Raw genomic sequence first — 12,918 nt, 5'->3', positions numbered from 1 at the left:
GCAAATGCATTGATAACACTTATAATAACTTTACTATATCTTTTAAAATTTTTCATTCTAACTCTTCATAATTTTATATAAGTAGAAGTCATCATTGAAGGAAGCACAGTAAGTTTCATAGCTTTATCATTTTCAAGAGCCAGCATAAAATTAAAACTATCATAATATAAATCAAGCTTGCAATTCTTAGTACCAATAATGGCCACCAGATGGAGCTATAGGATTACTTTTAAATAATTATTGTAGAAACGAGTATGATTTAAATCATTTATAAGAAATCTTTCAAAGAAAAATAATATGAATTTTATGTATTTTACTGATAAAATGAACCCTCACTTAATTAGAATAACAAGCTTGAAGTATTGTGAACTGTATATTAAGAATAATTCTTTATAGGCTTTTATGGACAGATAAGTTTTCGAGTGACTCTTGAAGGATCAGCACCACATCCTCTTTTACCACTGTTTTAAAGCATTTATCTTACAGACAGGTGCGAATTTAGTTTGCGATAGCTTGAATGGTTTTGTCGTTGGTGATTTTTTTGAAATAACAGTAAAGAAGTAACCAGTAAATGTCTTTTATTTTTTAAGATTCAGCTTCTAAACACTTCAAAAAAATGTACTACACATAGAAGACAAGTCCTCTGAGGAAAATATGCATAGTTTCATGACTATACAACCACTTATATGGATTATAGAAAATTAAAAAACTACCATACATCTGGATGTCACTTCTGTCCCTCTGTCACTTGTGGGTAATGTGTGTCTGTCGCAGTGTGTGTGTTTGTGTGTGTGTTAAGTTGAATAGGTGTGAAAAACTATCAAGGAGCATTAGTCTCCAGCGCCAACATTTACAAACTTCCACTTTCCTGGAGTCTTCAGAATTATTTCATGTGTCAGGTTATGAGAGATCTAAGATTCCAAAAAATATTTAATTAGAATACCATGAAGTATTGTGAAATACTATATATTAAGACTTTATATATAGGCTTTATGAAACAGATCAGAGTGACTCGTGAAGGACCAGCACCACCTCCTCTTGTCCGATGGTTTTTGAGGAATATATCTTCCAGAATCCGGGATTAAGATTTAGGAGCTCATTTTTATTCCACCTCCTTTCCTGAAAGTCTGTCTTGCAGAATTGACTAAAAATTAATCTTCACATTAATTCCTAATTATTTTGCAATTCTTTTTGTCAGTTCTTCTTGACCTGTTTTTTTCTTCTTCTTTTCTGACCTCATGACCCAGTCAGCATTTTTTGTACAATGGTCAAGTCTTAACTTATCCATTTCTGTATTGCATTTGTGTTTGATATTTCTCATGGGTTTTTTATAATTTTCGACTTTGAGTTAAAACTCTTTTTTAGCACATTTCATCTGTAAAGAAAACATGCCTAATAATTCTGCACATGAATATAAGGAGTTTTTCTCTTCAAGCTTTCCTGGACTATTGTATAGCACTCATAAATGATTAAATAAAAATTAATGGTAGTTATTAAGATTGATATGGTTTGGAATTGGTAAAATGTGCTTGGAAAAAAATCACAATAAAACAATGTTTTAATGTTTAAGTTTGGAATATTAACTGACATGAATGAATGCTATATAAATATTGTTCATTGTTAACATAATGTTTATGAATGAAATCTTATTGTAAAGTGTTACTCAAGTTATATATATATATATTGTTCTGTGAATGTGATTTTAAAGTCTAGATGATTCGGATTAACCCTTTAACTGCCATATCCTTTAAAACCTCACTGCCAGAGGGATAATGTGAATGCATGTGCCCGCTGGGCACAGTTTATCTGATGCCACCGGGGTGGCGATGGCATTGGTGGCTTGAGCCCGCCATCGCTGCTTGCAGCTATATTATTATTATTATTATTATTATTATTATTATTTTTTTCTAACGTTACGGGGGCTTTTGGGGTCCTTAACATGCTCGAAAACTCTTGAAAATTGGCACACAGATTGGAACCTGCGGCCATTAGGGTCGGGCAGAGACTGATACACGGGCGTGGCACAGGGGCTCTACAGCGCCCCCTGGAATACTGAGGGCCATATATCATACATACTTGCACGTAGACACATGAAACTCGGTACACATGTAGATCTCATTAAACCAAACAACTTTCGTACTGCATGTCATAGGCTCCGCCCAACAGGAAGTTGGCTATTTAGGGTTTATTATTCATATTTTTGGTCAAAGTTGTGGGGGCTTTTGGGGTCCCTAACATACTCAAAAACTCTTGAAAATTTGCGCACACTTTGGAATCTGTGCCCTTTAGGAGCCTGCAGAGGTTGGGACCCGGGCGTGGCACAGGGGCTCTATGGCGCCCCCTGGAACACAGTCATAAATGTTGATGTATAGCTCACACATACTTGCACATATTCATATGAAACTCAGTACACATATAGATCTCATTGTGCCGAACAATTTTCGTATTGCATGTCATTGGGCTCCGCCCAACAGGAAGTCAGCTATTTAGAGTTATGTAAAAAGCGCATGCTCTGGAATTTGATATACTTGTCATAGGTTTTTTACTCGTTTACCACCAAACTCGGTCAACATGATCTCAAGACATTGGGGATGAAAAATTGCCAGGGGATTTTTGATATCTCGAACGGTTTGCTCGTGGCGAGGCGTTGAAATTATGGCGAGAATTGAGAAACAGGAAGTGTCTAATACCATCCACATACATTTCCTGATTTCAATCAAACTTCATCAGATTATTCATTGTATGATGTCGATCACATATATGTGACTATTAGGAGTCAAAGTTATAGCGCCACCAACTGGCAGCAGGAAGTGTGTCATTTTCAAAAATGCTTTGAATTCAGCATCTTATTTTTACTCGACTTGCTTCAAACTTCATCAGAATAATGTTAAAACACAGCCGATATGAATCTGCTGGGGGAAATTGGATTGCTAAAAATATTGTTGCCGTGGCAACATGTCAAACTGGAATACTTCTCAGGTGATTTTGAGGCATATAACATGCTTAGAATTTCATCAAACTCAGAACACATATCAGTATTTATGATAACTAGACACTGGCAAAAGTTCATAAGAGGGCGTGGAAAAGGCACTCTATAGCGCCACCTTTTGTCAAAAGTGGGGGGGTTAGTTTTAGCTACAGACACCAAACTCGGTAAAAAAATTGTTCTTATCAAGACGGACAACTTTCTAATTCACAGTCATCAGCTACGATCAACAGGAAGTCAGCTATTTTGATTTGAATGTGGATTTTTTTTTACATTTAGTTGTGAATTAATGCATACTGCTCAGAGGAGAGTAACACTATACACACCAAACTTTGTCTACATGATGCCAAAACATTTTAAACAACTTAAATTGCCAATGGATTTTGGATAGCTTGAATGGTTTTGTCGTGGTGATTTTTTTTAATGACAGTAAAACTGGAATTATTAATTTTCCTGCATTTTTAAATTCCAAACACTTCAAAACCTTTTTTCATACAGACAAAAAGTCATTCTGAGTAAATATGGATAGTTTCACGACTTTACAACACTGTATGGATAATAGAAAATTAAAAAACTGTCAGACATCTCATATCACTCTGTCCCTCTGTTTGAGTATATGTGCTTCAGACTTCCATTGTCTGAGAGAAATTGCGCCCCTACAGGTGCAATTACCGGAGATTTAGTTTCTCTTTTAAATCGGTTAAAATACAAATAAATACTTGGATTTAATTCACACTGACAAGCTAAACCAACATATATGATTATTATCAGGTCAGGGCTCATTCATAATGGATGTGTGGTCAGTGATACGTGAGAAACACGAGAGATGAATCACCGCTCTGAGCATGAGCATCTGGAATGATGAGCTCAGAAAAAACGAGTTTATTCTTGTTTTATAGCTATTAAAAATAAAGTATTGCAGCGATATCACACAATTCACCAATTAGAACACACCAAGAGCTAAATTAAGATGTTTTTGAACTGTTTGTGTGAAAATGAAATATTTGAGGCTGCCTATATGAAATCACGCCTCCGATCAGCGCCTACAGTGTCGAGCTCAAAACAAACGAATTTATTCTTGTTTAAGAGCTTTTTTAAATAAAATATTACCACAAATGCACACAATAAACCCATTGTAACACTACAAGAGCTAAATGCAGGTGTTTGTGACCCGTTTAAGTGTGCAAGACTATTTGAAAGCGCGACTGGCAGAATAACATATATCTCTCGAGCTGCAGGATTCTGGCTTTCGTCGTACAAACGAACACATCACGGACAAGATTATTTCAAAATAGCTTGGCGAATATAAACGAAAACAGCCACGTGAACGTAAACCGTTGAGAAATATATCTGAAGTGGATCTACTGGATTTGAATATTAAGTGACCGCGTATACCAGCTGCTTCTGTCTTCAATTTTAATCTAAAAAATGTAATTCATTCATCTTGGCTGCGTTTTTAATGTGTGTACGTATTTATTTATTTATTATTTTGCTCTAACAAGAATTAATCTATATTTAATTAAATCAATTACATTTTATTTTACATTTGATTTGTCCATTTCTGCATCTAAACGCCTAAAAACATAAAACATGCTCTATTATACTATTGTTAGCAATTTCTTTATCGTCCAATTTATCTGGTGTACACACTTTTATTTTCATAATAAACTTGTTTGTTAGATTATACACAGTTACAGTGGTCTATAATAAATATTAACAGGTTTTATTCAAGCTGTTTAGAATGATTGCAGTAGGCTAAAAAACATTGGAAAACAATAACTGTTGTACTTTTTTATATATTTTGTATAATTTCATAGTTTATGCATTATAGTTATAAAAACAAATAAATTTAGCCACTCACATAGAAATCTTAGGCCTTATCCTTTTCTTACAGTTTTAGGAATTTTAAAAAATCGTAAAAAACCTTATTTGTGCTGCAAATAATAATTTCAAACTCAAAAAGTAAATAGTCAGTTCATGCTTTATAAAGCCTTGTCCCAATATTAATAGTCAGTAGTAAGCAGTTTATAAATACAGCTATAAATAGCTTGTTTTTGGTTTATAAGCACATTTATTAAAAAGGAGAGTAAAGGATCAGTTATCTTCCTATGAAAAATAAAAAAATAAAAATAAACAAACAACAACACAGATTGATACAGAACTCAGAAATTCTATTGTGGATTTATGATAAAATCAGCCTGTAAATGAATTCATTCTCCTCCAAGAAGACACAAGTAGTTCACACCAAACTTTTTTTTTAACATGAATCCAATATACTTAAGATGTTAAATTGCGAATGGGTTTAGGATACCTTAAATGGTGTGGCCATAGCGATTTATTAAAGTAACATAAAAAAATACAATAGTTATTTTACTATATCTTTAAATTTTTTAATTCCAAACTCTTCATATTTTTTTATATACGTAGAAGTCATCATTTGAAGGAACCACAGTAAGTTTCAAAGCTTTATCATTTTCAAGAGCCAGCAAAAAAATTAAAACTATCATAACTTATAAATGAAGCTTGCAATTCTTAGTACCAATAATGGCCACCTGATGGAGCTATAGGATCACTTTTAAATAATTATTGTAGAAACAAGTATGATTTAAATCATTTATAGAAATCTTTCAAAGAAAAATAATATGAATTTTATGTATTTTACTGATAAAATGACCCTCACTTAATTAGAATAACAAGCTGAAGTATTGTGAACTGTATATTAAGAATAATTCTTTATAGGCTTTATGGACAGATACGTTTTGAGTGACTCTTGAAGGTTCAGCACCACATCCTCTTTTACCACTGTTTAAAGAATTTATCTTACAGAACAGATGCGAATGAATTTTGGATAGCTTGAATGGTTTTGTCGTGGTGATTTTTTGAAATAACAGTAAAAAAGTAACCAGTAAATGTCTTTTATTTTTTTAAAGTGCAGCTTCTAAACACTTCAAAAAAATGTACACATAGAAGACAAGTCATTCTGAGGAAATATGCATAGTTTCATGACTATACAACACTATATGGATGATAGAAAATTAAAAAACTATCATAAATCTGATGTCACTCAGTCCCACTGTCACTGTGGGTAATGTGTGTGTGTGTGTGTGTGTGTGTGTGTGTGTGTGTGTGTGTGTGTGTGTGTGTGTGTTAAGTGAATTAGGTGTGAAACTATCAGGGAGCATTTAGTCTCCAGTGCCAACATTTTACAGAACTGCCACTTTCCTGGAGTCTCAGAATTACAATGTGTCAGGTTCTGAGAAATCTAAGATTCCAAAAAATGATTTAATTAGAATACCATGAAGTATTGTGAAATACTATATATTAAGACTTTTTATATAGGCTTCATGAACAGATTAGAGTGACTCGTGAAGGACCAGCACCACCTACTCTTGTCCGATGGTTTGAGGAATATATCTTCCAGAATCCGGGATTAAGATTTAGGAGCTCATTTTTATTCCACCTCCTTTCCTGAAAGTCTGTCTTGCAGAATTGACTAAAAATTAATCTTCACATTAATTCCTAATTATTTTGCAATTCTTTTTGTCAGTTCTTCTTGACCTGTTTTTTTCTTCTTCTTTTCTGACCTCATGACCCAGTCAGCATTTTTTGTATAATGGTCAAGTCTTAACTTATCCATTTCTGTATTGCATTTGTGTTTGATATTTCTCATGGGTATTTCATAATTTTCGACTTTACAGTTTGAGTTAAAACTCTTTTTTAGCGCATTCCATCTGCAAAAGAAAACATGCCTAATAATTCTACACACATGAATATAAAGTGTTTTTCTATTCCAGCTTTCCTGGACTATTGTATAGCACTTATAAATGATTAAATAAAAATAATGGTAGTTATTAAGATTGATATGGTTTGGAATTGGTAAAATGTTCTTGGAAAAAAATCACAATAAAACAATGTTTTAATGTTTAATTTGGAATATTAACTGACATGAATGAATGCTATATAAATATTGTTCATGTTAACATAATGTTTATAAATGAAATCTTATTGTAAAGTGTTACTAAAGTTATAAATATATATATATATATATATATATATATATATATATATATATATATATTGTTCTGTGAATGTAATTTTAAAGTCTAGATGATTCGGATTAACCCTTTAACTGCCATATCCTTTAAAACCTCACTGCCAGAGGGATATTATGAATGCATGTGCCCGCTGGGCACAGTTTACCTGATGCCACCGGGGTGGCGATGGCATTGGTGGCTTGAGCCCGCCATCGCTGCTTGCAGCTATATTTCAGTTTGATTTTTGACACTGTTAATTGCAGTGAAAACATGACATTCTCTGAGAGCAGAATAGATCACAAGAGAGAGAGAGAGAGAGAGAGAGAGAGAGAGAGAGAGAGAGATTTCTGATTAAAGTAACTAGGGATTTATTATAGATTTCATGTTGACTGTGATTCACATTATTAATTTATGAGTCAGGCTGTCAGTCATGTGAATTCACTGCTGTGAGCTCTCAGCAGTCTCTGACACACACACACACATACACACACACACTTGTCATAGAGTAGATGTGAGAGCAGATGATGTATTTACTGTAGATAGGATGCTTCATCTTTAAATATGTAACCTAGAGCAAAAAAACTCTGACTGGTTTTCGTGTATTTCATGACTTGTGACATTGTAAATATATATATGCGTGTGTGTGTGTGTGTGTGTGTGTGTTTGAGATAAAACAGAAAAGTCCATGCATTGTTTAGCTGTACTGTTTCCAGCTAAATGTCTGAAGTTATTTTATTCAAGTAATTTATATTTGTTTTATTTATAATTGATTTACATGAAATGGTCATAGTAAAGATGCTCTGTGAAGTCTTGTGCTTAAAGAAAGGTAATCAACACTATTGTTAGAATTTTAAAGGCACCATAAACTCAATATTAGAATATCGTGTATTGTCGCCCACTTTTGAGGTTAAGCAAAACCTGTTGCAAACGTTGACAGAGTTCACTTTTAGCAGATAATATGCAAATGCAAAAATATTCACATGAAATTGGCTAAAAGGGAAAATCGACTAGCCTTTAATTACAATTTTTACATCTTGCTTGAACGTCATTACATTTCCTCAGCAGGCAAAGACACTGCAGCACAAATCACCTTTATCATCCTGGCCAAGTGAAAATGTATTTACTATCGTCTAAAAATATATCTTCTTTTACCTTGCAAAGATCCGTTCATTGTTTTCAAGGATGTAGCATCATGGCTTTTTTTAACGTCTGATTCCTGATTTCCCAGTAAACGATTAGGGCTCCTTCATTAAAAACTTGAACAATTTAAAATCATTTCATTACCTTTTCATGTGCTATTCCTGAAATCATGTGCTGACCCAACTCCCCAAAACAAAGAACAAAAATCCCTCTGTCCCATTTTAGTGTGAAGTAGTGCAAGTTTCTATTCCAGCCTTATGGCAGAGATGAACAAATGAGAGCGCGGAGGCCGTCCCCGCTGTCTATAAAGAGCATTGTCTCACACAAACCAATTTATTGCAATTCCCACTAGGACAGAAATAGATTTGAGTATAGTGATCGTGCTCTGTTTTCATGTAGACAATGAATTTTTGATCATTCCCGTAGGGCTAGAAAACAGAGAAAAGGGATGTAAAAGTGCTGAGATGTTGGCTTGTGGAGGCTGGTTAACTATCCCAGGTCTACAATGAATGCACTCAGTGGGTTTACGCTGTAACAGCCCGTCTTTAACTCTAGCGCAAGACACAACAAAACCAAGAAGTGTGTTTGGAGTGTTTCTCGTTTTGTCACGTGGAGTGGCTCGCTTGCAGTGCTGACACTTCAAAGTTGGCTGTGCTTCAGGGCTTATCAATAATCACATGTAGAGCACTAGTTTCTCCTGCCAAGTTCGTGTCCTGTTTAGATATATACACCAACCTTGCAGACGCCTAAAACAATGGGCAACTCAATATGATGAATGCAAAACAACAGAATTACCCACCAATTACATTGAATTGAAAACATGGGTGTTTATGTTCAAGCGGGTGTTGTATTCTGATGGGTAGATGTACAATCTCTATGTTGGAAATGATTCAAGTTGAGCTGAAAAGCTCGCTTCCGGGTTAAATACAGCATCTAAGGCATAAAACTTGTGTCTGAGTTCATAGAAATAATCAAAAAACATGTGCTGACTTGTTGAAGAAAAGTCTATAGGTCAAGTCATTTCTGAATTAAGTTTTCGGAGCATGATTTAGGACAAATAAGATAACTATACATCATATTTGGTACCAAATAATTAATAAGTGCTTTGACCAAAAAATTTAATCTACCCCTTTTGGCTTTTAAAACCTCTAAAATGTCCTTTTGACTTCCGTTTTAAGTGCATTACTGCAACAGATGCTGTTGAGAGCTGATACCATTAATCAGTATTTTATCTGGGTCTGTTTATGGGTAGATCTTTGATATATACTACTACACTTAATGCTTGATTTATGCAAATGTTTAGTGGAAATTCTTTTTTTTTTTCTTTTTTTCTACAGTTCTTATATTTTTCAAATGTTCTGATTCATACTTTATTTATACATAATCATTAGAAACTATGCATGGTGGAAGTTTTAAACTGGTTGTAAAAAAAACAAATTACACAGGTTGTATTCATTATTTGGTGAGCTTGGGTTTAAGGTTAGTGGAATGATTTCGCTAATGACTGATGTGATGTGTAACTTCCTGTCATCTCCTGCATTATGAGTTGTTACTTTCATAACACAGTGGCAATTACAGTTAAGTGGTTTGTCTGTGTGATGTTTATAAGGCATATAAAAAAAAGAGTAAATTTTCCATGGTGGAAGAAAGCAAGTGATTGAATGTGTTTTCATGTGACTACAATGGCTGCTTGTACCATTAGCTCGAGAAACTTTCAGCTGTTTATTACTTAATTGAATCTTATAAACATTAATTAAAATGGCATATTTGTATTTGCGTGCAGTCCAAATCACTGTCGTCCACTGATCTCACGTTTCTCGGGGTGTTTCAGGCTGACAGAACATTAATTAGAATTTTGCCTTTGTCAGCTTATCTCAAACCTGCAGGACAGAAGGACCCGACAGTTCTTCCTTCTATTTCTTTTCCCGTCAAAAGATGTGTTTCCATTACCCTTCAAACTGTGCAAATTGAAATTGCAAATACGCTCAATGGAAACACGTCAATTTAGCAAAAACTCCCATATACAAAGGGGTTTTCCTTACCATTAATGCTTGGATACCCCCTTATTTACACTGCACACCTCTGCAACACACTGCGGCTCTGACATGGCCACCGGAGCTGATAAAAAAAAAAATATATATATATATATATATATATATATATATATATATATATATATATATATATATATATATATATATATATATATATATATATATATATATATATATATATATATATATATAAAATTTTTAAATTACATTTATCACAAAAGTTTTCAGCAAATCTGCAATGGAAGTGCAGCTATAGTGAAATACTTTAGGTTTTATGCCAAAAACATACACAAGTTCCCTACGGTTCAGTGGCACTGTGTAAATTCAGTACCGCCAATATGGATTAATGACGTGTCAGATTAATGACGTGTCGTGAAAACATCCTATAGACGTTTCAACCCTAAACACAAACTGCTTCGACAATAATAGGTCAATATAATAGACTGCACTTATGTTTTTCCTCTGCTAATGAAAGCAGCTCCAAACAAAGCCACAGCAAAATTAAGCATTGTGCGTTTCCAAGCAACACACACAACAGTGATGTTGCTTTATGGATATGTTTTTTAAAGGTCTCTGTTGAGTGAATAACTTGCTCAAAAATTATTGTTTCGTTGCTGAATGAATCCCATTTTCTCACAAACATTTTGATTGAAAGATTCAGTAACAGGACCAGCATACTATTTTTTTATTTTTTTATTTTTTTTATTTTTACTACTATTAAAAAAAAAAAAAAAAATGCATTTCCGAGCATTTGAACAAATATTTTGTCAACAATTCAGTGACTGGCTCATAAAAGAATAAATTGCATTGAACTAATCAGTTAAGTGAATGATTTAGTAACTTATTCATATGGGCACTCGTTTTGTACCTGAATGAATCAGGTATTTTATGTATTTTAATGAGTCAGCATCGCACTCGTCACCACCTACTGGCATTTTGGTGCAACATACAGAAAAAGTCTCTGAAAAATCCCCACCACTAATATCCAATAATGTCTTGGTATAACAACATATGCCAAATGAATACATATAAGCTCAACACTAACATCTAAATAGTTGCTAAAAATGTTGTTCTTTAAGCACGAACATATAAATATGTAAGAATGTAAAGCATATCGACAATGGCATGCAATATTTGATTCCAGGCTTTTAAATTATTCAATTTGTTTTCATTTGATTCTTTTTAAATGAGTGAAATCTCTCTGTAGATTCAGCACCTCAGTAACTGTATAAAAGCTTTGCGATCTGGTACAAAGCATCATACGTTCACTCAGATTCTTGCATTTTACTTAGAAACCAGAATGGCCCACAAACACCTCAGCGTCAGGTCTCTGAATCCAGCTTGGCAAGGTCTCTCTCTTTCGCACACACAGACATCACCTCAGCGCCGTTACGAGTCCTCTGAATGCAGCATGGCAGGGACTCCACACAAACCTGTCGATCTCTCCTCCTCCGCTCAGCCAAGACCTCCCCGCTGTAAGGCGGATTGAGGGTGTCTAGCAGGGTAAAGTGGACACCTTCTTTCAAACCACCCCAGGTCTGACCCAGACATTCTTGCTAGGCTCACAGTGAGATGGAGCCACACACTGGGCCTTTTTCTTGAGTTATTGTGGTGTCTAATCCTGCTTAACTGTTCTCAACACTGAATGTACAGTAGGGGTGTATTCGTTTCACTAGTTTATGGACCTTTTAGTATGTGGGTGGATTGGATAGATAGATAGATAGATAGATAGATAGATAGACAGACAGACAGACAGACAGACAGACAGACAGACAGACAGACAGACAGACAGACAGACAGACAGACAGACAGACAGACAGACAGACAGATAGATAGATAGATAGATAGATAGATAGATAGATAGATAGATAGATAGATAGATAGATAGATAGATAGATAGATAGATAGATAGATGGATGGAAAGAAACGTGTGAAGTTCTATCATCTGTCATTTTGCAAGTGCAAGGACAGAAAAGCTCTGATTCTAACATAAACCTTCAGTCCCTTACCATTGCAAAACAGAACAAGAGGAGAAGAGAGCAAACGCAGATGAAAATGTTACTGGAAAGGGCAGCTACACTGAACCGGCTCCTCTGAGAATTGTCCTCGGCAGACATGAAAAAAATTGCATTTTGTACCACATAAAAGCCTTATCTCCATAGAAGGAAGAGAAAAAGGAGAGAGACGCTGCTTTTAAGGCAGCCTTTCCAAAAAGAGCAGGCCCTTGCACAGTCTCATTACTTGAAGAAAAACTGTTCCATTAGATTGAAATTTAATATTCAAAATTGTGTTTTAATGTAGCTATTCGCCTCCATCCGTCCAAATGTGGCTTCTGTCGCCGACATGTCTTAAGGCAATTTAATTGGACGAATAGAGACAGCTGTTAATAGCAGGGCTTCTATTGTGTGTCTTTGGTGGTTTTTCATCAAGACCAAACCCTCGGGACACACTGATAGAGTCTGAAGTAGATCCAGTTGGAATCCAGAAGAGAGCAAGATGGAGAGAGATTTGAAAACAATATACATGCAAGCAAGCACATGTGCAGTATTCTCTCAGAAAGTTCCCCAACATCCTCTGAAGTCATTCGAGTTTCAGCTTGCCATATGCATCTTCCATGTAGTCAAGAAGAGACATAAGAGGAAAGATGCAAAAAGATGGATGTATACTCCCATTTCTATACCCATTTATATTCACACCTCGTGAG

General features: G+C 34.7%; 1 pseudogene; it reads left to right on the top strand.

The window, feature by feature from the left end:
* Window positions 1-12,918, top strand: part of LOC113055644 (echinoderm microtubule-associated protein-like 6) — a 50,421-nt pseudogene that overhangs the window by 37,407 nt on the left and 96 nt on the right.

The sequence above is a fragment of the Carassius auratus genome, chromosome 36 (assembly GCF_003368295.1).
Source record: "Carassius auratus strain Wakin chromosome 36, ASM336829v1, whole genome shotgun sequence".
In the NCBI taxonomy this organism is placed as follows: Eukaryota; Metazoa; Chordata; class Actinopteri; order Cypriniformes; family Cyprinidae; genus Carassius; species Carassius auratus.
This window is presented reverse-complemented; position numbering and strand designations above follow the sequence as displayed.